Source organism: Psammomys obesus, unplaced genomic scaffold (genome assembly GCF_907164565.1).
Source record: "Psammomys obesus unplaced genomic scaffold, mPsaObe1.curated_primary_1811, whole genome shotgun sequence".
Taxonomy (NCBI): domain Eukaryota; kingdom Metazoa; phylum Chordata; class Mammalia; order Rodentia; family Muridae; genus Psammomys; species Psammomys obesus.
This window is the reverse complement of record NW_026585587.1, coordinates 7,227,233-7,253,821: the sequence shown is the minus strand read 5'-3', so window position 1 is coordinate 7,253,821 and position 26,589 is coordinate 7,227,233. Positions and strand designations below refer to the sequence as shown.

The following is a 26,589-nucleotide window of genomic DNA, read 5'->3' as shown; positions in this document are numbered from 1 at the left end:
TTTTTGAAACAAGAGTCTCATATTGTAGCCCATAACATCACATCAGCCTGTAACTCACCATATATCCTGGGCTGGCCTTGAACTCACAACAATCCTCCTGCCTCAGTTTTCTGAGTGCTAGCTAGCATCATAGGTCTGAAACACAACTAGCCAGATCTTTGTTTAAATTTTATTTTATGTTTATTATTGTGTGTGTGGATGCCAGCAGACAACTTTTAGGATTGGGTCTACTCTTTCCACAGTGAACCTTGAGGGACCAAACTCAGGTGGTCAGAGGGAAAAAGTCAGGTTTATAGTTTAGCTCAGTTTTTGCACGTATTGTAGTCATAGGACTTTGGTACATTAACTGGGGGAGGGGAGGAGGGACCCCAGATTTCAAACCCAATCATTATTCAGTATTCTCCACTATGGAGAAACTTAGGGAAAAGTTTGGGGAAATGAGTTGTGAATTCCAGTTTGACATAGGTTTGGACAACACATAAAGGAGACTGACATCTTTATTCCAACTGCCCAGCAGATGCTGAATCGAGTCACTAAGATGACAGGGGCACAGTCGTTACGCCATGTTTATGAGAGTGTGCCGGACACATCTGAGGCCAGCGCGTGCAAAGCCCGTCTGATATTCTGAGTAGTAATTCATGACGCCAACAGCAAACACAAGGAGGTTTTTTAGGGACAGTAATGTCCTGGGCAGACACAAACTAAGACAAAAAGATTAGTAAGCTTGACTCATAAAGCGCAAAGCGAGAGTGGTTCAACAAAAGCCAGGAGGGATGGCTCAGACCTATAACGCCAGCACCTGGGTGGCTGAGGCAGGAGCACTGTGGCAAGTTTGAGTCCAGCCTGAGTTAGACAGTGAGTCCCAGGCAGGCCAAGGCTACAGTGTGAGATCCAGTTTCAAAACCAAAACAAAAAAAGGAAAGGAGAGAGGGTTGTAAAGCCGTCACAAGTCCAATGTGAGAGGGCATCTACGTGTCTTCAGTCAAAAGCATGGGGTGAAAAGTAACCACGAGTGTGCTGTCAATGCCCAGGCAGCCCAACATGGCATCTCTCTGGCTGGCTCCTGAATGCTGCAAAAGAAAAGAAGCGGCATCCTAAGCAGTCTGCTAAATGCCTGCCCCAGCCCCCATACAGGAGGGTGATAAAGGATGACCCCGTCGTGTTTCATCAGTTCCACACCCCCACACCTGTGTCAGAAGACGGCCCTTGAGGATTCAGTTCCTCCAAGGGCTGCTGCTTCTTCAGGTCTAAACTGGAGCAGGCATGTTTGGGCCTTTCTGGCTTCATGAGGTCAGTTCCTGCCCAACTTGCTGTGAGCTGCATGAGACACACAGTAAGATAGGTTCACGTCAGTCTGGGACAGGACCGGAGATGCCGGCTTTGAAAATGTCCCCAATGGTAGGCGACCTACTATATATTCATTCATTCTTTCATTCATTCATTAGTTCATTCATCCGTCCATCTATCCATTTTCCTTTCCGCATTCACCTCTATCAAGTGCAGAGCTTGACAAGTGCTCTGTCTACCACTGAAGTACATCCAGCTTATGAAAAACTGTTCACTGGCCTTGTTCTTTGGGAAATGTTGGGTATAATTCATGCAGCTACACATAACACAGGCCCCTTTTGACATCGCCATTATGTTGTCTTGAAGTGAAAACAAAGAGAAATGCAGTTCTTTTTAGGGGAGTTTTCTTGTTTGCTTTTACCTAATGTCTTTTGAATTCAGTTATAAACCCATCTCAGGATCAAGCTAGCTACAGATCACACCAGCTTCACACCTTGGGTTCCGAGCATCTGGACTAAAGGAAAGGCTGTGGGCTGTCCAGGAACTCTTCTCCGCCCACAGAAACCACAGTCTGGATGCATCTCTACCGGGAGAGGAAGCATCAACTTTGTCTGGAAAGCGGTACGGCCTAATAGTGAGAGAGAGTTCTCTGGCTCCAGCTTCCTCTGTAATTGCCAAGCACAGCTGTGCACATCTCCTATAGAACTGGCATTAGGGCTGCATTACCAGCTGGCGCACAGGCTCGCTTGAGCCAGGGTTGGAGGCCAGCCTAAACAACATAATGACAACCTACTTCCGGTATTAAGGTGAGGCCAACAGAAGGTGTGATTGGTGTGTTTTCCTGTGGAATATGTAAACCCACAAGGGCTCTCAGGGTCATTGCTGTTTTTTTGAAGGTTCCCTAGAAGGAAGTAGGATGAGCTTCCCAGAAGCCTGACTCCTAAGTGTGTGTCTGTGGGACTGGGTTGGGTAGAGTTTTTTCTATGGGGGTCTTCAAGAAAAACAGTTCAGTGATTAGAGGTACAGCTCAATAGAAGAGCATTTGCCTAGGATGCACAAAGCCTCAGGTCCAATCTCCAACAGTGGGGAAAGTGAGTGAGCAAGAGAGAGATAGACAGACAGAGACAGATATTTTGAAGTCAATTAATTTTTGAAATAGTTCAGACTCCAAGAGAGGCTGTGACTCAGAAGAATTAAATTGAATACCCTTTGAAGGTTTTTGCAGCCATTCTTTGAAACAAGTCCTTTATGTATTTCCTTCCTTCTCATTTCAGAGACATCCAGGAAGGCTCCTGGAATATGGTTATTATACTCAAGTCCTGCCAAAAAAAAAAAAAAAAAAAAACCAATTGTAAGAAAAGAAGCTATTTGATTGGGTCAAGAGGAATAATTATACTTCCTAAAAATAAGCTGAGTCTAAGGAAAGAAAATGAAAAGCTTTACAAAGAAGGTGATCTGTGCTTCCTTTCTGGCCTCCCTTCATCACTGTGTTTACGTTAATAGCTGCCTGTCCTTCCAAGCCAGATGATTCAGTGGCCTGGCCACGGCTTACAAAGTGTTTCATCTGTGGTCATCCATACTGCCTGGGAATAAATGCTATTTAGTCATGCAGAGAAAAGCTGTAACCTCCTGACCCATGTTCCAGCCCAAAGACCTTGCTTTTAACTTGCACACAGATGGAAAGGAGCTCACGGAGTCAGACCTGGCCATTATCGAGTGTGCCTTATGTCTGATGGTCAAACAGGACAGGGTGTTTCAAAGTTTGCACATCAAGACCTGAAACTGAAGCTTAAGAATCTATCATCTTAATTGCCCTCTTCCTATGCCCTACACGGAGCTGCCTTCCCCGGTAGGAGTATAGGGCAGTGAATTAACTGCTGTTTGGGGTGGGAGAATTATGAATTATGAGGTCACCCTACTGCATTTTCCTGGATAATTAAGAGGAAGTGCAGCATTCTTTCTGACCTATTTTCTGATTAGGTCAGCAGACCCCACCTAGATCTGACCTCTTCTCTGAACAGATAACCACAGACAAACGACTTTCAGACTCAGATGCATGTGCTGCTAGGTGACGGGGCCCTGGCTGCTTAGATCAGAACTTTTGGTCTGCTCCTTAACTTGTGACTTCTCTCTGCAATGCCTGACTCAGCCTTGACCTCTAGCAAGGGCACGTGCCTTAAACTTTGCTTTGCATGCACACTGCTTGCCTTCTGCTCAGTTACTACTCTTCACTTTTGGACTCCTTGGCCAGGCCAATCCTTACAGAGTAAGAACAATAGAGACATTGTTAATCTGAAGTAGCCAAGGTTCAATAAGCGTGCAAGGCTTCCTTAAGAACCTACATTTCCTCATTGCAAATGCGAGTTTTATGAATTAAAGGTAGCTGAATTCTAAAAGGTGACACACTTTTCAACCTCAGGACATCCCTTAAAAACGGGTGTTTGCTCCCAAGGCAGGGTTGTGTTGTCACCTGTTGCTGTGCCAACAGTGCCACTTATGCCAGAGGGACAGAAAGTTCACTGTTCCTTTAAGACCTTAGTTACAAGAAGTGCATAAATTCTAGGAAAATATAATTTACAAATGCCAGTGTGTGCAATCGCATGTATCTCCATGTGTTAGGCATTCAAATGTGTTTGGCTGTCTGGAACAACAAAGGTATTTTGGACAGAAGGAATGTTCCATCGGGAGCAGAAGGTGCGGTTGCAGGACTTGCCCAGGCACTCATCAGATTGCTTCCAGTTTCTTTCTAAAACATGGGAGGTGTTTCCAGATCATACTCAGGACCAGAAAATACCTTACAAGTTACTCAGTTTAACCGCTAACCTTCCAGTGACAGGGAGAACTTCCTGTTACCAACCCCTACCCTTTCTAGACAGTTTCTAGTAGGGGAACGGTCCTCTCTGTGTTTTCAGCAGACACCCTCCTTCCGGCATGATCCAAATTCTATCCTTTCCAACATCACCCACACCCACTCCTTCAATCCAAGTGCCTTTTGGCATTTCCCTCCTGTATTCCAGGTCCAAACATTGTATTGTCACTTGCTTCCTACCTTCGTCATCTGAACTTCTTAGCCACTTCTCTGCCTGGTCACTCGTCTCCAGTTCTGTCGTAAGCTGTTGTTATCCATGTCAAAGAGCTGTGGAGAGGATGCCACAGAATTCACTGGCAAACAGCAAGAGGAGGGGGAGCCCTTTCCAAACACACTTCCTCTCCCCTGTCCTGAGCATTATGCTCCTATTAGCATAGCCCACATCACATTCTCACCATCTGAAGGACAGTCATATCATGTCATTGAATTATTTTGGTATTATGCAATTTCCTCCCTATGAAGAGTAAACAATACTTCTTTAATTCTGTCCTTTAATTGCTGGTCTCTTTCTGAATGTAGAACTTTGCATTTACCTCTTTGGATTTCATCTTTTTAGTGTTGAAAGATCCTATAAGAGGAGTTCAAGGCCAAGAGAATTTAATAATGATCTTCAAGGAAGAAGGAACAAGAAACAGTTCCAGAAAAGCAGAGAGCCCTTGTTTGTTTTTTATGGTTGTGATAAACAGTATGACCAAAAGCAGCTCAGGAAGGAGAGGCTTATTTCAGCTTGCAGGTTACAGTTCAGGCAGAGACCCAATACAGGAGTTTGAAGCAGAAGCCATGGCAGAGCACTGCTCTCTGGCTCACCGTCAGCTACATTTCTTGTACAGCCAGGCCTACCTGCTAGGGATAGATTGCTCACGGTAAGCTGGGCCCTCCTGTATTGATTAGCAATCAATAAAATGCACCACAGACATGCCCACAGGTCAATCTGAGGGAGGGGGTCCTCAGCTGAGGTTCCTCTTTCAACCTGTGTCAAGCTGACAAAAAGATTAGCCACTGCCCAGAGGCTAAGAGGAAGTCTAATGGCGGGGGAACACTAGGAGGGCAGGCTGACCTTCTCTTTATTTTTGCTTCCTTTTAAAATCCTAATAAATTGACATGTGCTGTTTTGCTTTGCTTTGCTTTGTTTTGTTCCAAGACACAGATTTACAACAGTCAGATTGGAAAAGCTGTGACTGAAAAATTGTCATCAACACAGTTTTAGAATTTTAAAGGCTGACAGGCAAATGAGAGCCAGCTCATCTGAGAAAATTAGTCCTTAGGCCAACAGTGGGGAAACAACAAGGAATTCAACATGCTCCCCCAAAGTCAGGCGGAAGACCGGAATGAGAAGTGTGAGGTAAGCTGAAAATAGACCCAGATTAATAGGGGCCAGAGGGATGGTGCAGTGGTTAAGAGTGTGAACAGCGCCTGCAGAGAACCTGAGTTTGAGTCCCGGAACCCATGTGAGAACTCCCCCACCAGGAGCTCCAGTTCCAGAGGGATTCAATACCTCTGGCCTCCGTGCGCACTTGCGCTCACATGCTTCTACACATACACAGACACATATAGATAATCAAATACTAAATAACTTTTAGAAACAAGGTGTGTTGATTCCTGGGAGGAAAGGACTGACAGGTTAAGTCCAGACAGGAACTCCGGGCAGTAGCTTGAAGCAGAAGCCATGCTCACTTGACAGAAGGGAAACTATGTGAACAGTAGGGCACTGCTGAGGGTTAGGAGAATGTTTTTAGGAAATTAAAGGGGGTTTCAGATCAGCCTCTTACCTACCAAGCATTAAAGGGTTATCTTTAAACAACCCAAGGGCAAAGAGTCAGACTTTAAATGTTCCTCAAAAACGGATGAAAGCCAGAAACAAGCCTCACCCACATGTACAGAGCTGTTAAGCTGACTGCCAGGCTGTCTTCTGTAGAAACATGTGCAGATCTAAGATCAAGCAGGCAGGTCTCCAGCATATGAGACAGATCACAAAAAAAGAAGAAAGAGAGAAATTGAAAGTCATCACCACAAAACTACATTTAGCATCTCAGAAAGCCAAGAAGATACAAAAATGAGAGAGTTTAGAGACCATTAGCAGGCATGAATATCGCAGTATAAGATTTGGAAAATCAGGTGAAGAAGTTCCTCAGAAAGTAAATTGAAATGACAAAGGAAGCATAAGATTGTAGAAATGGAAAAAAAAAGATTGTGGAGATGAGAAAATTAAAATAAATATTCAAAACCATCCAACACTTTAATAAGGAAAAGTTATAAGGAAAACATTTTTAAATTAACAGAAAAAAGAAATAAGAGAAATAGAAAAAAACTACAAAAAATAATTCCAAAAATTTTTTCAGAACAGAAAGTTTTGTTATCAAATGGGAAGGGCACACATAATGCCCAGCACAATAGCTTAAGGAAAAAAAAAAAGAGCTTCATTCTATACCCACAAAGTCTCAGCAACCTGACTGCCTAAATACAAGCTAAACAAGAATAACAATAGACAAGCTTTTCCAAAGTGCCCAGGGGAAGGACCAGGAGGCTTCAAAGAGCTACAGACCACTAAGGAATGCTGAGAGAAGGAGAAATAGTCTTCCCCAGGAAAGAGCACACTGACTGGTTATCCAACACATGGGAAAGTAAATGTAACATTCTCCAGTGAACAGAAGGAGGAATGTGGTACTTTAGGTTGTATTGGACAGAACCATCTCTGTACAGGATCTATGCTGTAGACTGAATCTAAAATGAATAGTTAAAATAACTATTTCTGGTTTAAAAAGAAAAAAGAGAGCCATAGGAAACCACACACACACACACACACACACACACACACACACACACATATACACAATACTTAAGGACACAGACATAAAGAGAAAATCATAAAAACTTGCAGAATAGAGAGCAGGTCACACACAAATAATCAGAAGATAGAATGCTTGGAAATTGGGGTGAGAGGAGCCCGGCTTTCTGAAGTCTGAGGGAAAATGATCTATGGTTTAAAATTCTGCTTTGACCATCAACTCAATGTAAAGCCAGGAGGCTGGAGAGATGGCTTAGTGGTTAAGAGTGCTTATTGCTCTTCAGGGGATCCAAGTTTGACTCCTGGCACCCACGCCAAGCAGCTCACAACTGTCCTCATGGGGAATTCAACACCCTCTGTTCTATGGGAGTCCCTCCACACATGTGGTGCCCATAAACTCGTGCAGGTGCACACACATACATACAAACAAAATTTTAAAACAATATTAAATATAAAGAATGAAGGTGTTTTCAGTTTCTAGACATAAATTGTCTGAACCTATGTCCTTGGTCCAGTTTCTCAGGAAGCTTGTGTTGAACACATACCAGCAAGTCAAGGAGTCAACAGAAGATAGAAGAAATAAAATTCAGCTCGAGACACAGGCACAGAGTTTGTCTCGGATCATACTGAAGATGTGAGGGCGGCGGGGGGGGGGGAACCTCAGAGCCTCAGAGAGCAGCCTAGTCAGGCTGGAGCAAGTGGGAGAACACAGGAAAGATTTCTCTAAGAAGATGAAAATGATAGATTAATGCTAAGTCTACGCTAATGGGGAGAAGATTTAGACAGCCATGGAGAGTTTGTGGTTAAATTAATTATACTTTAGAAGACATTAAGGGAAGAAGAACATGGCAATTATTAACCTCAGAGAAAATAAAATGTTGTGTAAGAAAGGGCAAGTGATCACCGTGTGCCACACGGCTCACCGGCAAGTATTATTTACATGAAAGCCTGCTCCCACCAGAATGGGACGGGAGTGGTCTAGCTTCCGGCTGGGATGAGAACAGGAGAAATACATATATATTTGGTAGTGTCGTGATGGGGCAGTGGTGAAACTCAATGAAATGTTTCTCTCCCATGTTAGGAAGTCATTAGATAATGTTCAAAATAGAAATGCTATGACAGCATATCCATGGTATTTAGAAATAGGGAGACTGGGCTGGGAGTAGCAGTGGGAGACTGAATCTTTAGTGGGAATGAGGCCTGAGAGGGAGAAACACTCATCAAAGAAAAAAAAAGATTTACAAACTGTCTCTGGCTGGAGAACTAGGTTCAGTAGCCAACTGTGTAGATTACACAACTCTTTACATGCACAATAACTACAACAAAAATTATGAGCTAAATTTTTGTTTGTTGCTTTTGATATAAGGTCTCAGTATGTAGGTCAGGCTAGACGTGTGACAATCCTGAGCCTCTCAAAAGTGCTGAAATCATAGACATCAGCCACTATGCCTAACGTAAAAAAATTTAATTTAAAACAAGAATGAATATGTGTATGAAGGAACCAAGCCAACTAACTAAAACAATTTATTAAAAACACCAACAAAAAAAGAGAGAGAGATAGCTGGAAAGAAGAGCCTATAATGATGAACTCAATACTCAAGCCCAGTACTCAAGGCTGAGATATGGGCCAGAAATGGAGGCCAGAGGAAAGGCCCGTGTTTAAGTACCTAACTAGAACAAAGGGAAGGAGGAGGCAGGGCCAGTCACCACAGGCCACCAAGTCATCTTCCGGAGATTTCTGGATTTCAGGCACTTTGCTCTAATTCCATCTTGTTCTATCTCAGTTGAGGCCAGCGATATCAATGTCTTACACATCTGGAAAGGTTCCCTGCTTCTAGACTTGTACCCTTCCAATTCACTCTGTGCAGAATGTGCTTTCTAAAATAGAAAGCCATCCCCCAGACCACGTATGTTAATGATCTCATTACCTTGATGCAAGACAAAGCAATCAGAAAGAGATGAGAATTCTTGAATGGTCCATCTCTCTGGCATATTTTCCTTCTACTACTTCATCATACGAAGGTGGTACCCTTCCTTGGTTTTACCTTCATCCCTTTCTACACTTGCCCATAACCTGCTTAGTTCATAAGCATCCTTCAGGATGTGGCTCTATAATCCATTCTCTGACATCTTGATCTAGCACTCTGTAGCACCTGTCAGAATGCTCTAAGAGCCAAACAGTATCTGTTTGGATATCTTAGCTGTGAGTCAAGTAGTCACAACGCCTGCTCTCCATCTCACTGCAGCTCACATATGGGAACTCATCCACTCATTTGTATCCAGGAGTGGAGTCAGAATGACCATGAGGAAGAGCTACCCTCTCTTTCCTATACATTCTGTCTCCACGAGCGTCTCCGCCATGCCTCCACTTCCAGCTTTAGGATTTGAGAATTCAAAACTAGCATGTTCTTCCTTTCTGCCTCCAGCAGAATCCTGAGGACTGGTTCACTTTGCTTGAGGCTACCCCAGTACCTGAACAAAAAAAACAAATATATGGGTCAGCCTTGGGTTATCATGGCCAAAAGGACTGATTGGACAATCCTATTGGCCAGGTCTTGGTCTGTTGCCAGAAGGAAAGGATGGTGATGTTCTTGGAACAGCCTTTGCTGCAATCACTAGGTACCTCATTATCTAGCAAGCAAATGTTCTGTGACTGTTGCATAGACATGCTTACATGCCCACCAGTGTCTGCTACTATGTCTGTTCTATTTGCTGAGGAAAATTTAGCAAAATCATGAGTTGTTTTCCCCCCCCTCAGGAGTGGTGGCACATACCTATAATACCAGCTACTGGTAAAGCTGAGGCAGGAGGATTTGCATGTTCAAAGTCAGCTTAGGAGCCTTAGTGGAACCAGTTCAAAAGAAAGCCTCCTTTAAAAAGAAGAAAGAGGTGGCTCAGTGGTTAAAGCACTTGCCACACAAGCGAGGGGACTGGAGTTTGGACCCCTAGAACCCATGTAAATGCTAAGTGGATGTGGCAGCCCATCTGTCCCTGTAATTCTAGCCTCAAAAGGGGTAACAGAGGATCCTCAGCGCAAGATTCCAGCGAGCCTAGCCGTATCAACAAGCTCTGCGCTTGACTGAGAGACCCTGCCTCAAAGGAATAAGGAAGAATGGTCAAGGAAGGGGACACACATCTAACTCGGGCTTCAACATGAGTGTGCATATGTAAACATTCACACACACACACCACGTAAGAACATACATACATACACATGCAGATAACACATACTCAAGCACATGAAAAGAAGAAAAAAAAAGAAGCAAAAAGGAGTGTGAGAATGTTAGCTCAGTGGTTAGCTTGTCTTGCACAAATGAGATTCCAAGTTCACTCTCCAGTAAAGATCCTTTCCTCCTCCACAAAATAAAGGAAAGAAGGAAAGGGGAAGGTGCATGGGCTGCTACAGTCAACATAAAATATTAGTCAACATAAAATATAATGATATCAAATGTTTATGTAACTCTCATGGCACGATTCCAAGTACTTACTAGCTCACTTCATCTTCAAAATAACTTCATGCCCTAGATTCCATCCACGTTGTCGAAACTGGAATTGTATCCAAGTAGGTGGCACTGGACGGACCAGCAGCAGGCTTGCTTGAGGAATTTGAAAGTTTTGGAGACAGGATGAGCAAGTAGCTATGAACACTAGAGGACTGACTGACTGGTCCTTACCCAGAAGATGCTGCAAGGACCCACCAGTGGCTGAACTCTCCTGGAGAGCCTCTAAGGAAACATTTGCTAGCTCATGGGCATGCCATACCGGACTCTCCTCATAGAAACCAAGCCATCACCACACAGAAAAAGCCTCCCAGAGTTAAAGTATTCTCTTGTGTGTATGTGTGCACATTTATGTGCTCACGGGTGCAGGTTTGTGGGATGTGCATGCACACATGCTCGCTCATCTAAGGTCACCAGAGGATAACGACAGGGGACACGCTTAGGTGCCATCCTTCCTTATTTATTTTTCATTAGGACAGGGTCTGTTACTGGCCTGGAATGTGGCAAGCAGGCTAGGCTGGCTGGTCAGCGAGACTCAGGGAACAACCTCTCAGCCCCAATGGTATTTCTCTTTCTTTCTTTAGTCCTTCCTCTTTTTTAATGGATAGTACTTGAAACTGTAGCTGAGAATGAGCTTGAATTCCTGACCCTCCTGTCCCCACCCCCACATGACGGGATTGCCGCCGCTCACCATCACGCCCAACTGAGAACATTGTCCTTGCTTTATTATTTTACCCCCTTCTCCTCCTTGTCTTGGCAAATACTTTTGTTTTGGGTTACAGTAAGTCACAAGTGAGGGTCTCTCAGAGGAAATTGCCCTCTGCCCTTCTAGCTAAGCCACAGAGAAAGTGAAGACTGACAAACAGGAAAGGAAGATTGTAGATAGCAAATGAGAACAGACCAAACCACACTGACTTCTCATTATGGCCAACTTATCTGTTAGGATCATTTTATTCGGTCATCTGACAAAGATTTATTCAACTTCAAGCAGGCATAGATACTAGCGACACACGAATGTCTCGCTAGTCCCTCCCCTCCCAAGCCCACTCGAGAGAGGGACAGGAAGATAGGTATAAGATAGTATGTCAAAATGAGTGCTCTGGTGGGTGATATAATATTCCATTGACCTTTCCCCTGAACAGCACATCACTTCATATGACCTAGATTCATGTTGCCTTAATCCAGCTGGTGAAGTGCTCAGCGGGTCAGAGATACATTTTAGCACAGAACAGAAAAAAAGTGAGTCAAAGAGCAGCCAAACCCTAAACCCAAGAAATCTTAAGTCTGTAACATTTGGAGAGTCCTTGGTCATATTAAAGAAGCACAGCTGCCTAAGCCTAGAGCTGAATCTCCCATGAGTTATGGTACCACAGCACTTGACCTACTCAAAGACAAAATGATGGCACGCTCCTGTGGGTGCACTGGGAATGTTCACTCTGGTGGCGTAACTAGTTTAGACTTGTCTTTTTCCAAGAAATACTTAAGGTACAGCGTGACTATAGTATCTTCAGGGAGAAACTGAATGACCTGTGTGGTGTACAAAAAGAAGAAAGAGGAGGAGGTAGAGGAAGGGAGAGGAGGAAGGAGGAGGAGGAAGAGGAGATAAAACCAGCAAAAGAACACACTGAAAGGGCGCTCAGCAGTTCTCTGTGTCTAAAGACTTACATTCAAAATATGTATGAAGAGGCCAGTGTTTAGCAGAGGAAGGGATACTGTGTGCTCTGTAAACACTTAGAGGAAGTGGGTTTTTTTTTTCAAGTGATAAAGATGAAGGTGATATTGTCAGACCCAGTGCTGTGATGTAAGGGTGTGTCAAGCATTGTGACAAGAACTGTTTATTTCCTGCAAGAGTTCAGAATGTGGCCATAAAATAATTCACTTACAATGAGCTGCTGCTAGCCCACAACTGACTCTGTAGAACACAAGGAACACATCATTTTTTATTTGATGGCTTCTTAGCCTAACCTGATCACAAATTTCCTTTACATTAAAGACATTTCTGATGTTTGTCACTTTGACTCTCTAGGAAGAGCATTACATTGCTGGATTTGTTGTTGTTGTTAGTATTAGTATTATAGAGGAAACCGAAGCCTGAAAGGACTAATCCACTTTTCCTGGATCACTGCAGTGGGGACTAGCTTCTAGCTAGAAGCCCTGTTCTTGATGACAACAGACTTTCATTCCCTCTCCAAAGCTCAAGCTTTAATGAGATTTCAGGTGTTGGAACTATTTAAATGTAAATGGGAAGGAAACTGGGTTTTAGCATTCATAAAGCTTGTGGACTGTCTTTCTGGATTCTAATGGAAATTTCAATTTAGTTTTTTTTTTTTTTTTTTAAATTGGGTCCCATTCGAAGATATTCATACTAACGGCAAGTATGTGTAAGCTTTAATGCTTATCAAGTAGCCATCCACCAACTTCTCTGGTAAAATGGGCCTGATGGTCATTTATCTATGCTGTGAATGTTTAGTGGGCATTAGATATGTGATGCCATCCTCAATGGCAGCATTTTCAGGGCTGGTGTCCAGGAGCTGCCAGGCTAATGGGGAAATAAAATGAAATGAGTAGAGGAGTGGGCATCGGTGGGCATTTGCGGAGTCCACCAGACTTAAAGTCTTGGTTTGACCTATGACCTGACAAATTACTTCACCTCCCTCTGAGTGATGAGCCAAGGGGGTACTGTAGCACTTCACTTTCCATAGTTAGGGGAAAGGGAGGAAGGAAACTCAAAACATTTTGACAAGTATATAACTTCGAAATGAGTTATTCACTTCCGCTCTCTCAAGAACTAAAGCTATAAATATGTATCATAAACTTCTTTAGCAATCTTCTTTTCTTGTCACTGTTTTGGTCTCTGAACATGCTGAGATTCTTTGGAGTCTTTGTGAGTTTTGGTTGTTTTTTTTTTTTTCTGTGCATTTATTATTTGTTTTGTTTTTAGCTGTGTGTGTGCTTTTTGTGGTTTTGTTTATTTGTTTGTTTTGGTTTTGGTTTTTCAAGACAGAGTTTTTCTGTGTAACAAGAGCCTTGGCTGTCCTAGACTCACTTTGTAGACCAGGCTGGCCTGAAACCCACAGAGATCTGCCTGCCTCTGTCTCCCAAGAACTGGGATTAAAGGTGTGTGCCACCATGCTCAGCTGTTTTCTGCTGTTTTGTTGATGCTGTTGTTATTTTATTTTTTGACAGTCTTGCCATGTATCCAGGTTAGCCTCAAACTCACTTCAGTACTCAAATTGGCCTTGAACTCAAGACTCTCCCACCTCAGCTTCCTAAGTGCTGGACTTTGTCTGCTGAGTCAGGATATGTCAATCTTCTGGTTCGTCACTATAGTCATGAGCTGAACTTCAGTATCCAGAGAATTCACAGGCTTTTCATAACTGAATGATTGACTTGGACTGATTGACTTCAAGCCTTGTCTGTTTTCTGAATGTCAAGTTGAAGGCTCTAACCCTGTAATCAATCAGATGGCTGGGCTTCCCAGGACAGTCCCCCAGATTCTGAAACTGTATGTGCCCCACCACGAGCCAGTTTCTTAGTAAACTCAGGTGTGGTTGAGGGCTCGCTGTGACTAACAAAGTCACTCCTGAAACTCCAAGGAGGTAGCAGTCATCTCTTAATAACCAGAAGTAAAAACCACATTTTTAAAACTTCAAAACATTAAGTTACCAAGGCCTGTGACTGCTGTCTTGATCACAGAATGCTCTTCATGCTGGTTCTGATGAACAAATAGCAAGGTACTGAAGGAAGCCTCAGGTGACACATGGAGGAACCCCAGAGGTGAGTTAGGTTGGAAGTGGCTCTTCCCCAGTTTAGCCTTCCAGCTGAGGCTTACTGTAGCCTTGTGAGATTTGGAAACCCAAGGCCCAGATAAGCCCTTCTCAGGCTCTTGCTATATGGGAATTTTTTAAATTACATTTTAAAAATGTACAGGTGTTTTGCCTGCACGTGTGTCGGTACGCCGTTTGTGTGCAATGCCTAAGGCAGCCAGAAGAGGGCATCGGAGCCCCTGGAACTGGAATTACAGACAGTTGGGCGCTGGGAGTTGAACTCAGGTCCTCTGCAAGAGCAGTCAGTGCGCTTAGCCATGTCTCTAACCCTCTATAATTTACTTTAATCCAACAAATTCGGAGGTAATTTGTCACACAGTAATATGCATAATTATTGTATTAGCTATGTTGTGCCAAAAAGCCAGTGACATCCTAAACACAAAGAACCTACATTAGCAACTGGACCTTATGTACAGCAAAAGGAGATGGTCCTGCAAAGCACAAAACCGTCAAGGGTCTGAGCTTCCTGTCCTACAAGAAAAACTGACAAAGCTTAGCAGTGATTCCTAACATCTAGCAATGCTCACCTTAAACTGTATGCCAGCCATAGTTCTATGTGCTTAACGTTTTTTTATCTAATTTAATTTGATTTAAAAAATTGTTATTTTTGTTACTGCATACAAGGAAACTCAGGCATAGATGAAATACTGGAGATCAATCAGGAATTAGAAAAGATTTGAATGGTTTGTTTTCATGGTTGTTATTGTTGTAGTTTGTTGTTGTTGTTTTGTTTTTTGTTTGTTTGTTTGTTTTTGAGACAAGGTTTCATTACGTTGCCCAGGCATTAGGAAAGATTTGAACTTGCCATTAGCCAGAATTCAGAATGGATGCATTAAAAACACTGCAACAGCCTGCTCTCAAGAAAAAGTTAAATTACTTGTTAATTAAACAGGGCCCCAAATTCCTACTAAAATCAATAGTTCTTCCTTTAAAATCTTTCCTTCAGGGGCTTGGGGAGGTGGCTCAGTGGTCAAGAGCACTCATTGCTCTTCTGAAGGTCCTGAGTTCAATTCCTAGCACCCACATGGTAGCTCACAGCTGCCTGATGCCATCTTCTGGTGTGCAGATGGACATGCAGACAAAGTACCTGTCTACATAAAATAACTCAATATAAAAACTCCATTATTTATTTATGTTATTGTTTACCAAAGACAGTGTACAGTATCAGAATTCTTCTACAACAACCCACAGCAGTAAAAATAAATAGATAGATAAATAAATAAATAAGTGGGCACATCACAGTGAAGGGAGTATAAATTTTTTACGAGCACACGAAGCTACGAACAAAATGAGAGCTGCAAAGTCTTATTCATAGGGCAGCCATAAAGCTGCACTCTGGGTGTTAACAATTCCGCCACAAAGGAAGAATATAGGATCAATTTTACTCGACGACAATGCGCTCGGAGATTAAAGCCATTAGTTTCGGAGAAAAAAAAAAAAGAATGTTTATTCCTGGTTGAACCCAGGGGAAATTTTCCTGTAAACTCTATACTACAAGACATTGTATCGACCCCCTTCTAGAAGGGACCCTCTAAGAAAGCCACCCGAGGGTGTGAGCGGCGCGGGAGGCTTGAAACAGTGCTATCGGCTCGCTGCTGCTCGCTCAACTCCTACATGGGTTTTACAGTAACCAGAAGGTCTTCTTCCCTTTTTTCTCTCTATTTCTCAGTCTGAAAAATAAAAATCCTCCTCCTTTTGACGTCTGCTGCATGGCGGTTTGTGCATGGGCTGAGAAGCTGTGAGAAGACGCGTTGGAAGAGAAGACAGACGTTGAAACCGCTGCTGGAGCACGGCTCTTTAGAAGAATGAGCAGAGACCAGGGTCTGAGGGTAAAGTCTCTGCTGCGCATGCTTGAGGTCCTGAGCGTGACCACAAGGGTGCGGCTCGCGTCTTTATCCCCAGCGCAGGGGAGGCGGAGACAGGTGGATCTCTGGTGCCCACTGCCCAGCTAAACTGGGCTGCAGGCTCAGTGATGGACCTTGTGGAAAATACCAGAGGAAGACGCCTGACATTGATTGACCTCTGGCTTCCTGCACACGCACACGTGAACACACGCACACTACACAAAAGACGGAGAAGGAAAAGAGAAAGTACCCCCCTAAAGAAATAAACTGCTTCATCGACGTTAAACTTCCTCTGTGGGTGTTTGTGCGTATGTTTGTGTGTGGGCGCACACGCGCGTGCTGGGATCTCGCCAGTCAGCTTGTATATGGCTCCCCTTAAAGCACACTAGATTCCAACACTTACATCTTCTCTTTCTGTGTCTGCAACATGGTTATTTTTAAATCTCTTCCATTGCCAACCTCAACAACCCAGCTGGGGACTGTCCTGCCCCACGGAGCTGTTTGAAGTCATTGGCTAGCCTATTAAAATGGTCATCATTTCCTGGAGCCCAGTGACCTTAAGAGAAGCTGTTATATGGTTATGGAGGAGCTATTAAAAATAATACCAGGAAGCCAAGGGATGTAAAACAAAGACATGAGTAATTGCTTTGGTTTGGGATCGTTAAATATTTGGTATCCATAAAAGGCACACACTTAAGGAGAGGCAGGATGAGGGAACGCTGTCCTGTGTCTTTTGAGAACATCCTTTAGCAGTCAGTGTCTTTGGTCAGCTCATTAGAAGAGATGAGTGATTCTCAAGGGTGACTGAGGTGTGAACTCACATTATAATGGTACCACACCATTCCTCGTGGAAAAAGAGAAATGCATATTTTTGTTGTAAAAAAACTTTAAACCAATTATCAACAAGACCTGTTAGGATGCAGGAAATACAGAGAAGGGCTGACCCTGAAGACCATAAAGAGTAGAAAAAATGGGGCCATGCACAGCCTCTGAGGACAGGACCTCAGATTCCTATCACTATTCAGAAAGGACAAAGACCTCAAAGCTTACCAAAAAAAAGTAACAAGGTGTGGTGGCACCTGCCTGTAATATCAGCATTCAGTAGGTAGAGACAGGAGAACCTCAAGATGAAGGTCAGCCTGGGCTACACAATGAGTTACAGACTAGCCTGAGCTACACAGTGAGAACCCATCTCAAAAAACACAAGTGTTAAGGGTGTGGTTAGTAGTAGAACACTTGGCTAGAATAGAAGTCCCTGGACTCTGGCCCCAGGATGGAAAAACAGTGAAGCCTGAACCAGGCAATGTATAGTATCCAATTTATCTGTTTCCCAAGGGTCTGTAGTTCTATTTATGTAAAATTCTAGGGTACCCAGGCATAAGGCCTCACACCTACAATCCCAGCACTTGAAAAGCTAATGTAGGGGAATTGACATGTGTTTGAGGCTAGCCTGGGCTACATAGCAAGTACCATGCCAGCCAGGGCTACGGAGTAAAACCATCTCAAACATACAAACAAATACTTTAAGACAATTACAGAATGAATATGAACATCAAAGGCTGCTTGTTGCAAGGGGATAGGAAATGGAAACGAGTTACAAAGGGGCGCAAACCTTTGGGTGTGAGAAAATTCTCAATTGTGATTTGTCATGCATATACATACACACACATGCATCCATGTCATTTTGTGTGTGTGTACACAATCTTTGGTTCAGCTTCTTTGAAGAACCCCAACATAACCTTGCACTAGGCCCCTTTGCTATTCAGGCCACAGCATAATCTTGCTTCCTCGTTACTGCCCTCCAAGTCCACTTGGTCTCCGTTACTTTCCACATATCATGCCCTCTGCCACCACTGCCTAAAATTGCCTTGCCTCTGCACCTGCACAGTCACCCACCATCCCTCATGCTCCACCCTGAGCACCACAGAACGTTTGTGTGTGTGTGTGTGTCCCTCATAGTATCCTGATGGAAACTGTGTACCACCAAATAGTTGTTATGCAAATAAAAAAATGCATTTTAAGTATAAATATGTGGAGTCAATGTATTGCAGAAGGTTTACATGCATTTTAAGAATGAAAATAGTTACCCAATTTCTACCAGCGATGAAGTATGTCATGTTCCAATATTAATCGCTCTGAATTTAGGATATGAAGACTCCTTGACTTATTAATATTAATCCTGAAAAGTTATCCAAAAATTGATCCTCAATACTGCAAAAAGTTTTATATAGAGGTTATAATATAAGCTATTGCATCATTTATAATGCCAAAAAAACCTTAAATACAGCAAAAGTGTTCATACTTAATGTAACAATTGATTGCTATTGTCTGAATATTTGTCGTCTCCTAAAACTCATAATTCAAAACCTAATCATCAACAGAATAATACTGAAAGGTGGAAAGAGGCTGGAAATGACTCCACTGGCACAGGGCTTGCTGTGTGAGCTTGACGACCTGAGTTTGGCTCACCAGCATCCATTCAAGAAGCCCAGTGCTGTGGTGCACACCAGTCATTCCTGTCTGGGAAGCCAGAGACAAGAGGATCCCTAGGGCCTGCTGCCTAGTCAGTGTAGCTGAGTCAGCAAGCTCCAGGTTCAGTGAGAGACCCTGTCACAAACAATAAGGTTGGTAGCACAAAGGTGAAGGCACATGCTGTCAAGCCTGTGAACTTGAGTTCAACCGCTGGGACCCAAAAGGAAAAAAACCAATTCTTTACTGTTTGTTTGTTTGTTGTTTTTGTTTTTTGAGTCAAGGTTTTTCTGTGTAGCTCTGGCTATCCTGGAGCTCACTCTGTAGACCAGGCTGGCCTCAAACTCAGAGATCCCCCTGCCTCTGCCTCCTGAGCTGGGAATAAAGGTGTGCACCACCACCACCACCTGGCTGAGAACCAATTCTTGCAAGTTGTCCTTTAAACTCCAAATCCATGCCATGGCAACAAATGCGCATGTGTGCACATATGCATGCATACACACTCACACATGCACACACAAACACAAAAATGCAATTTTAAAAATTAAAAAAATAAAGGCCAGACATGGCGATGCACACCTTTAATCCCAATGCTTGGCATAGGAAGGCAGGAGGACCTCTGTGAGCTCAAGTCCAGCCAGGAATATGTAGAGAAACTGTCTCAAAAACAAAACAAAATTAACACTAATAGTAGTAGTAGTAATAATAATAATAATAATAATAATAATAATAATAATAATAATAAAGTAACCCTGACAGACGCTGAGAAAGACAATGGACGTCAAACTTCTGGACTTCACATGCACGTGTGCACACACATGAACTTGTAAAAAAGGTGAGAGTCTTAGTAAGTTCTTGCCTCATGAGTGAGGAGCCCTCATGAACAGGATTAGTGCCTTATCTGAGGGCTCAAGAGAGACAGATAGAGTGACATACACCTTTAATTCCACTACTTGAAAGGCAAATGCATGCAGGTTTCTGGGAGTCTGAGGCCAGCCTGGCTTACATGGCAAGTTCCAGACTCACCAAGACCAAATAGGGAAACCTTGTCTCAGAACATGAAACAAAATACAAAACGATGACAAGAAGAGGTCCAAGCAAGTTTGTTTCTCCCTTTCACTGTGTAGGACATGATGAGAGGCATCAGCCATGAAACGAGAGTGGGCTGTCTTCAGACACTGAGTCTGCTGGTATCTTCTATTCCTCAGCCTCCAGGACTGTAAGAAATACCCTTGTGGTGCCGGTGAATGAGTCAGGTTATAACACTTTTGTTACAAGCAACCTAAATAGTCTAAGTCAGCAGCTTTATGTGACATCAGAAGAAAAGTATTTCTGATGTTTGATGCAAAAGACAAACACGGCTGGGATGGAGCTCAGTTGGGAGAGTGCTTGCCCAGCATCCAGAGGCTGGCATTCTTTATGGCATTCTATAACCAGGTATGGTGGGGCGCACTGCAGAAATACAAAGTCAGCCTCAGCTGCACAGCAGGTTCAAGGCCAGCCTCTTCTCTAAACAGCAACAAGAAAGAAAGAAAGGAAAGAAAGAAAGAAAGAAAGAAAGAAAGAAAGAAAGAGAGAAAGAGAGAAAGAGACAGAAAGAAAGCCTCACTACAAGAATCTGAATTTGCATATTTTTGTATATATATATAAATACTGTTATAAAGAGTTATAGAAAAGTGAAATTGATATAGTATAATGCTAGAAATATAAGATTATATCTTAAAGTTTCCTTTAATGTTGAGTCAATACATTTTTATAAGAAAAAAAAAGTGTACCAAGTAAAATGTATACTCAGGTCCTGAGGCCACTATTCAGCAATGTATTCCTAAAGATTGAGTTTTCCAAACCTGCTGACACCCAGGACTTTCTTCTAGTTCAATACAGGTTCCTAGGACCCAGACCAGCCAGATCCATTGAACCTTAATCTCCGAGGGAGGAACCCAGGAATCTTTGTCTCTAATAAGCACTGATGACTTGGTAACCAATAATTTAGGGCACCAAATGACGTCACTGTGACTTGAAAGAGCCAATATAATCTTCAGTCCTCCCATTGATTTTCCCACTAAGTATATGTTTCTCATTCCCCTGCATTCCCTCTTATTAAAGAACCACAACCTGGTTCTTCCAGGCACTCACAAGGTAGCAATGTTCTCAAGCAATACTTGGTAAGAGGAGAGAAATCTGAGCTTGACTTGGGTTACTTGGTGAATTACAGGTGCAGAGTAGATCAAAATAGCATTTAGGTCATCTGGAAAAAAAAAAAAGCCTACTTGTTTCCTTAAATGGCATTAGAATGGTTCATAGACAGAGGAGAGGGCAGCAAGAGGAGTAAATATGGATGTAGAACTGATCTTCCAATGAAGAATAGAGTCTGTCTGTCTCATTTCCTCCATGTCCTCAACCCAAGACCAGCTTGAGTGGCCAAGCAACCGAAAGCCTGCAGGGAGAGGCAGAGTTCATGGGAATGAGTTGAGGTCAGTCGGTTGGCAGTGGGTGGGGAGTCAGTTGAGAGACAGTGCGGTGGCAGTTCACTTCTTGGCAGTTTAGATCAGTTCAGCTGAGTGGAGTTGAGTCAGTGCAGTTCAGCTGAGAAAGTGCAGTGCAGCGGAGTTGAGTTTGTTCCGCATTCAGAGGCAGTTTTTCCAAGCAGAGTAATTCAGTGAGAAGCTGAGAGAAGCCAGATTTTTTTTTCTTTAATCAGTTAGCTTGGAGAGGAGTTTGAGCCAGAACAGCTGAATTGAACCAGCCAGCCAGAGTTCAGAAAAGGGTGAGCTTGTTCAGCAGTAAGCCAGCCTCTGACAATCACTTCAGGCAAATAAAGGGTACTTTTACACCAGTGCATCAAGTCACATACTTGAACACTCAGACACAAAAAAGACAAGGTTTTGAGACAAATCTATACAGGGGGACTTTAAATACTTATTTAACAGAAAAGTCAGATTTATTTATTCCCTGGAGCTTTATGAAAACTAAGGTAGGTGTTATTGCCTGAAAGCAAGAAGGAAATGGCAAAAAGAAGAAATATTCTTAGTTAACTGTTCAACAAAACTGAGCTCTACAGTACTGCGAACCTGACTAGGCAATTATACAACCTAAAACAGCAGCTCTCACTGATGGTGGGAAGCAAACACAAAAATAGAAAGTTTGACTCTGTAATATGCTTATGAAACAGGTGACCTTAGGTATAATGAAGAAACTCAGGGAAAACATGAAACACATCCAGTTTCTGATTTGGTGGATCTCGAGCAAGGCCTGGGAATCTCAATTTTAAATAAGCACTTCAGACACTTCTGGTGCTAATTTCTGGCCACAGTTTTGAGCGATACTAATTGCTAACAAGAGGACACAGACAAATTGTGTCTAGTTGGTCTGAGGTTAAATTGAGATACTGAGATTCAGATATCAATTTATAATTCCTTACCATGTCCCATTAAAATGCTCTTAGAACTAAGAAATAACTCTCTAGTCTTTAATTTAGTCTGTCTTAAATATGTATCCCCATAAGCCCAAAGCAACAGGACCAACTAAGCATGTACCAAAACCTCAGAAACAATGAGCCAAAATAAACTTTTCCTCCTTATAAGCAGATTGTTCCAGGCATTGTGTCACCATAACAAAAAGATGGCACCTCCATCCCTTGAGGCCAAGTGAATGCATATCCTCCTTTGTGAAGCTTTCTCTGATCTTTCGGATCAGAAGTACCGTCTCCCATTTACGTGTTCCCACGGTTTGTGTTTGCACACCTTTCTAAAGGCAGAGAAATGCTGTCAGCTGAATCACTGTTCTGAACGCACACCTTCAGGAAGGATGCCCTAAGGGAAATAAGGTGTCAGTGCAGCCAGCCAGATCAACAAGACCAATTCAGCAGATAAGCGGCCAGACTCCCACAGTCCCCGCTACAAGAAACATTTCTATCTCAGCCTCTTCCTAGAGCTTCACCCTTCCATCAGCCAGCAACATATCCTGAATTGAAGTTCAGTGGATTTTAATTTTTTTAAATGCATCTAATAATACAATCTTAGATGTTAGCAAAGATAGGAAATGTCTCATCTAGTCAAAAGATTAGGGGTGTGTGTACATATGCAAAGAAGTGTTGCACAAATGTACATGTATGTGGCGGCCAGAGGTCTCTGTTGGGTGTCTTTCTCAATTGCTTTCCACCTTATTTTTTGAGACAGTACCTCTCAATGAATCTGGAGTTAGACTGGCTAGGCTACCAAGTCCCGGGAGTCCTCCTGTCTCTGCCTTCCCACTGCGAGGATGCTGCAGTACCTGGCTTATTATGTGCGTCCTGGGAATCTAAACTCAAGCTCTCATGCTTGCCTGGCAAACTCAGTTTACCAGTTGAGTTATCTCCTCATTCCTAAAAGATGAATCTTTAAAACTATAGCTGGGGCTGGAGAGATGACTCAGCAGTTAAGAGCACTGCCTGCTCCTCCAGAGGGCCCAAATTCAATTCCTAGCACGCACATGGCAACTCACAACTCTATCCAGTTTCAGGGGATCTGACTACCTCTTCTGGCTTCTGCAGGCTTTGCACAAACATGGTGCACAATTATATATACAGGCAAAATACCCACACATAAAACAAAATGAATAAGTATTTTTTTAATGTAACTGATAAAAATTCACAAAAACTTAAACCCTCTTACTATTTAGGATAAGAGCTCATTTATTCCTTTTAAATACAGGTCTGCTAACCTGAACCAGGAAAAAGTATGGTTATAGCTTTCTCTTTTATAAACCCAACTCCTTGTGGAAGTGCCATTGAAAAAGTCAGATCTCTTAGCATCGTATTCCACCAGACCCAGCCTCACCATATCCCCAACACACACCCTGATCAGAAAGGCAGAAAGATGGGAAGGGAGTGAGTGGAATGACACAGAGTGTCAGCATTACAGTAATTTTATTTTAATTCTGTGAATCAAAAAAAAAATACAAAAGAAATCAGTAGAATACAGCTCTGTCCAGAGCTGTATTGTAGTGCAAGCCTGTGTAGCATACAGGAAGATTACGAGGTTAAGGCCAGTGAATCTCTATCTCACAAAAACAGGCAAAAATTAAATGATAAGCAAACAAATAAGTCTGAGGAGGTAGCTCAGTGGGGGAGCACTTGCCTGTCTTAGCCAGTTCCTGGACTCCATCCCCATCGCCAGTCAACTAAGTATGTACGTGAGCAAACTAAGGGCAACACTCCATTACTGTCTCACTTCATCCAGCTATGGAGGAAGACGCTCTCTTTCAAATCTTCACAAACGTGAAATTGGAAACATGGATCTTGAGAAGTATGCATCCATCCCCACCTTGTCTTGTGAAGTGTCTTCCATAGCTGGTTGGCTTAAAACTACATTTGGAATTCGAACTTCTCCTGAGAGTGCAGATGTTTGTTTTGGTTGAGAAGATTGAGTTTGCAAATTAAAACGAAACTACCATTTGTTTTGAAATTCTCCTTATGTGTATGGGCTGTGGCTATCACTGGATGGTAGAGTACTTGGCTAGCATACAAAGAGCCATGAGTTCAATTCCAAGTGCTTCCAAAACATATTACCCCAAACATGCATGGGAAATGGAAGGGTGGATTGAATGAGCTGAGTGGCAGGAACTGCTTAAAATTATCCCCTGACTTGTATTCCGTAGTTAAGACCAACAGAGCTGACTATTAACAGTTGTCCACATGTGGAGAGGTAAGGGAAGAGGATTGCTTGCTGTCGGGTCACTTCATACAAACAACTGCATATGAAGTGAACGTTCTCCTAATGAACTTAAAGCATTTATCTGCTTATAGAAATTCTATTTCACCTTAATGCATCTAGAAAGCTTCCAAATTTAATAAAAGTAGGAGAAAATTATTTCAATTTAGACTAAATTGTAATTGGTTCTCTGAAGAGGTAGCAATGCCCTAAGCACAAAAGTAAGATTACAGTCGATTAGTGGAGAGAAAATTAACACACTATAATATGCACACATCTAGAAAGTTAGACCTAAAATACATATTGGATACTCACCAACCCTCCTATGATATGGGTATGGTTTGAGTGTGTTCACTACAGCTCGTGCACTGGAATCTGTGGTCATCATGGATGAAACCTTTAAGAAATGGAATCATGGGAGGCAAAGACAGAAACATTGTAAGTTCAGGTCTGTGTCAGTTACTTTTCTGTCACTGTGATAAACTACCACAACTAAGGCAACTTATAGTAAAAAAAAGGAGTCCATCGTGGTGAGGAGCCGTGGCATCAAGTGGCAAGCCCGGCGGAAGGAGTGGGAAGCTGAGAGACCACATCTGCAGTCTCAAGCACAAACCAGAGCATGAACTGGAAGTTGGCTGAGACTATACACAATCAAAGCCTACCCCTAGTGACATCCTTCAGCCAGGCTCCACCTCCCAAAGGACCCCCAAACAGCAACCAGCTGGAAACCAAGTGTCCAAATACCTGAACCTATAGGAAACATTCTCACACAAACTACCACAAAGTCCAACCTAAATTTGCTTACTTCAAATGTAGATTATGTATTTTTGTGCATTAGTACTACACGATGTTGGGTTACTGATGGGGCGTTATAGTCAGAAGCACGTGATGGTGGTTCCTCCCACAGCTTGTGGCAGCCTTCTTAATCATTTGGTTATGAGCCTGCTCCTTGAATTTCTGTATCAGGCTTTTCTTTTCTGTAATTAATGTGTCATGTGATGTGGATTATTTTGAGACTGTGTGCTGGACCTCACCGCCTGTTTGCCTTCTTGTTTTAGCATCTTTTTGGTGGTTCTTGTCTAAATTGATTGTTTTGTTGGGAAAGTCACATATAATAAGAGTCGTTACTTTTAAAGCACACAATGGACAGATGGCTTAGAGGTTAAGAGCACTTGCTGCTCTTCCAGAGGACCTGAGTTTGGCTCCCAGCACCCACATTGGTGAGCTCACAACTGCCTATAATTCTATTTCCAGAGGGTCTATCGTCCTCTTCTGGCGTCTTAAACACCCATATCCACCGCATGTAAGCACATATGTACATAAATTAAAAGCAAAATAAATCTCAAAAGCACACAAAATTCAGCGTTTTAAATATTTTCACAAGCTTTTACACCCACGACCACTATTAATACCATTAAAACATATTTTAGATTTACTTCATGTGTATGAGTGTTTTGCTGACATGTGTGTCTGTGCACCAAGCTGCCATGTGGGTGCTGGGAATTCCTCTGCAAGAACAAGTGCTCTTCACCACTGAGCCATATCTCCAGCCCCACCCCCGCCCCAAATCTCTTTACAAGATTACATTTATCTGTCTGGGGTGTGTCATTTCTCTCCTTTTATCATGTGGGTCGTAGAGATCAAACTCAGGTTTGGTAGCAAGTGCCTTTACCCACTAAAGTCATCTTGCTGGCCCCTAATTTCACTTTCTCATCAGCCACAAAAAGAAACAGTACACGCGTTAACTGTTGTCTTCCACAGTTCCCATGCTGAGCCAATCCCTCTGGCCCCTGCCTCTAAGGATTTGCCTATACGAGACATCGTATATAAAAGTAGTCAGAGAGTATGTGACTCTTTGTGCTTTTATTCCATTAACATGTTTTCAGGGCTTATCTGCTGTCTATTAGTTTTTAAATAGCAGTATCCTGTTCCTTTTATGAACTGAAATTATTACTATGACTCTTGGGAAATGCTGATCTAAATACAATTTTCCATCTAAACTTATGAAGATAACATGGCTTTTATCACCCTCTGTCGAGTTGCTTTTAAAGGAAACTGTGTCGTTCGTTTTAATAAGAAGGGCTCCGTTACCCTCAGGTAGTTTCCAATCAGACGAAAGGGCCGTGACGACCTTCTTCCTCGGGATTTTCAGAATGCTCGCTCGTTTTCAACAGGGTAGCCTCCGATTTTAAAGAGCCACAACGACCACCTTCCTTAGGATGTACAGTATCTCTCTCCTTTCCACTGAACAGGGCAAGCTAGCATCCCTTTCCTCCTGTCATCCCACGAGCTCCTCCCTCTCCTTAGGCTCCCCCCGC

The 26,589-nt window shown here is 42.8% G+C and overlaps 1 long non-coding RNA gene across 1 annotated transcript; it reads right to left on the bottom strand.

Annotated features, from left to right (window-relative positions):
* LOC129678608 (uncharacterized) lies at window positions 1–26,582 on the bottom strand. Its single transcript, XR_008720417.1, has 6 exons — window positions 26,363–26,582; window positions 24,587–24,668; window positions 4,337–4,423; window positions 2,494–2,606; window positions 1,188–1,317; window positions 1–1,070 (listed from the first exon to the last, which is right to left on the bottom strand). It is a non-coding gene; the product is annotated as an uncharacterized LOC129678608 (long non-coding RNA).
* Window positions 26,583–26,589: the final 7 nt, after the last annotated feature.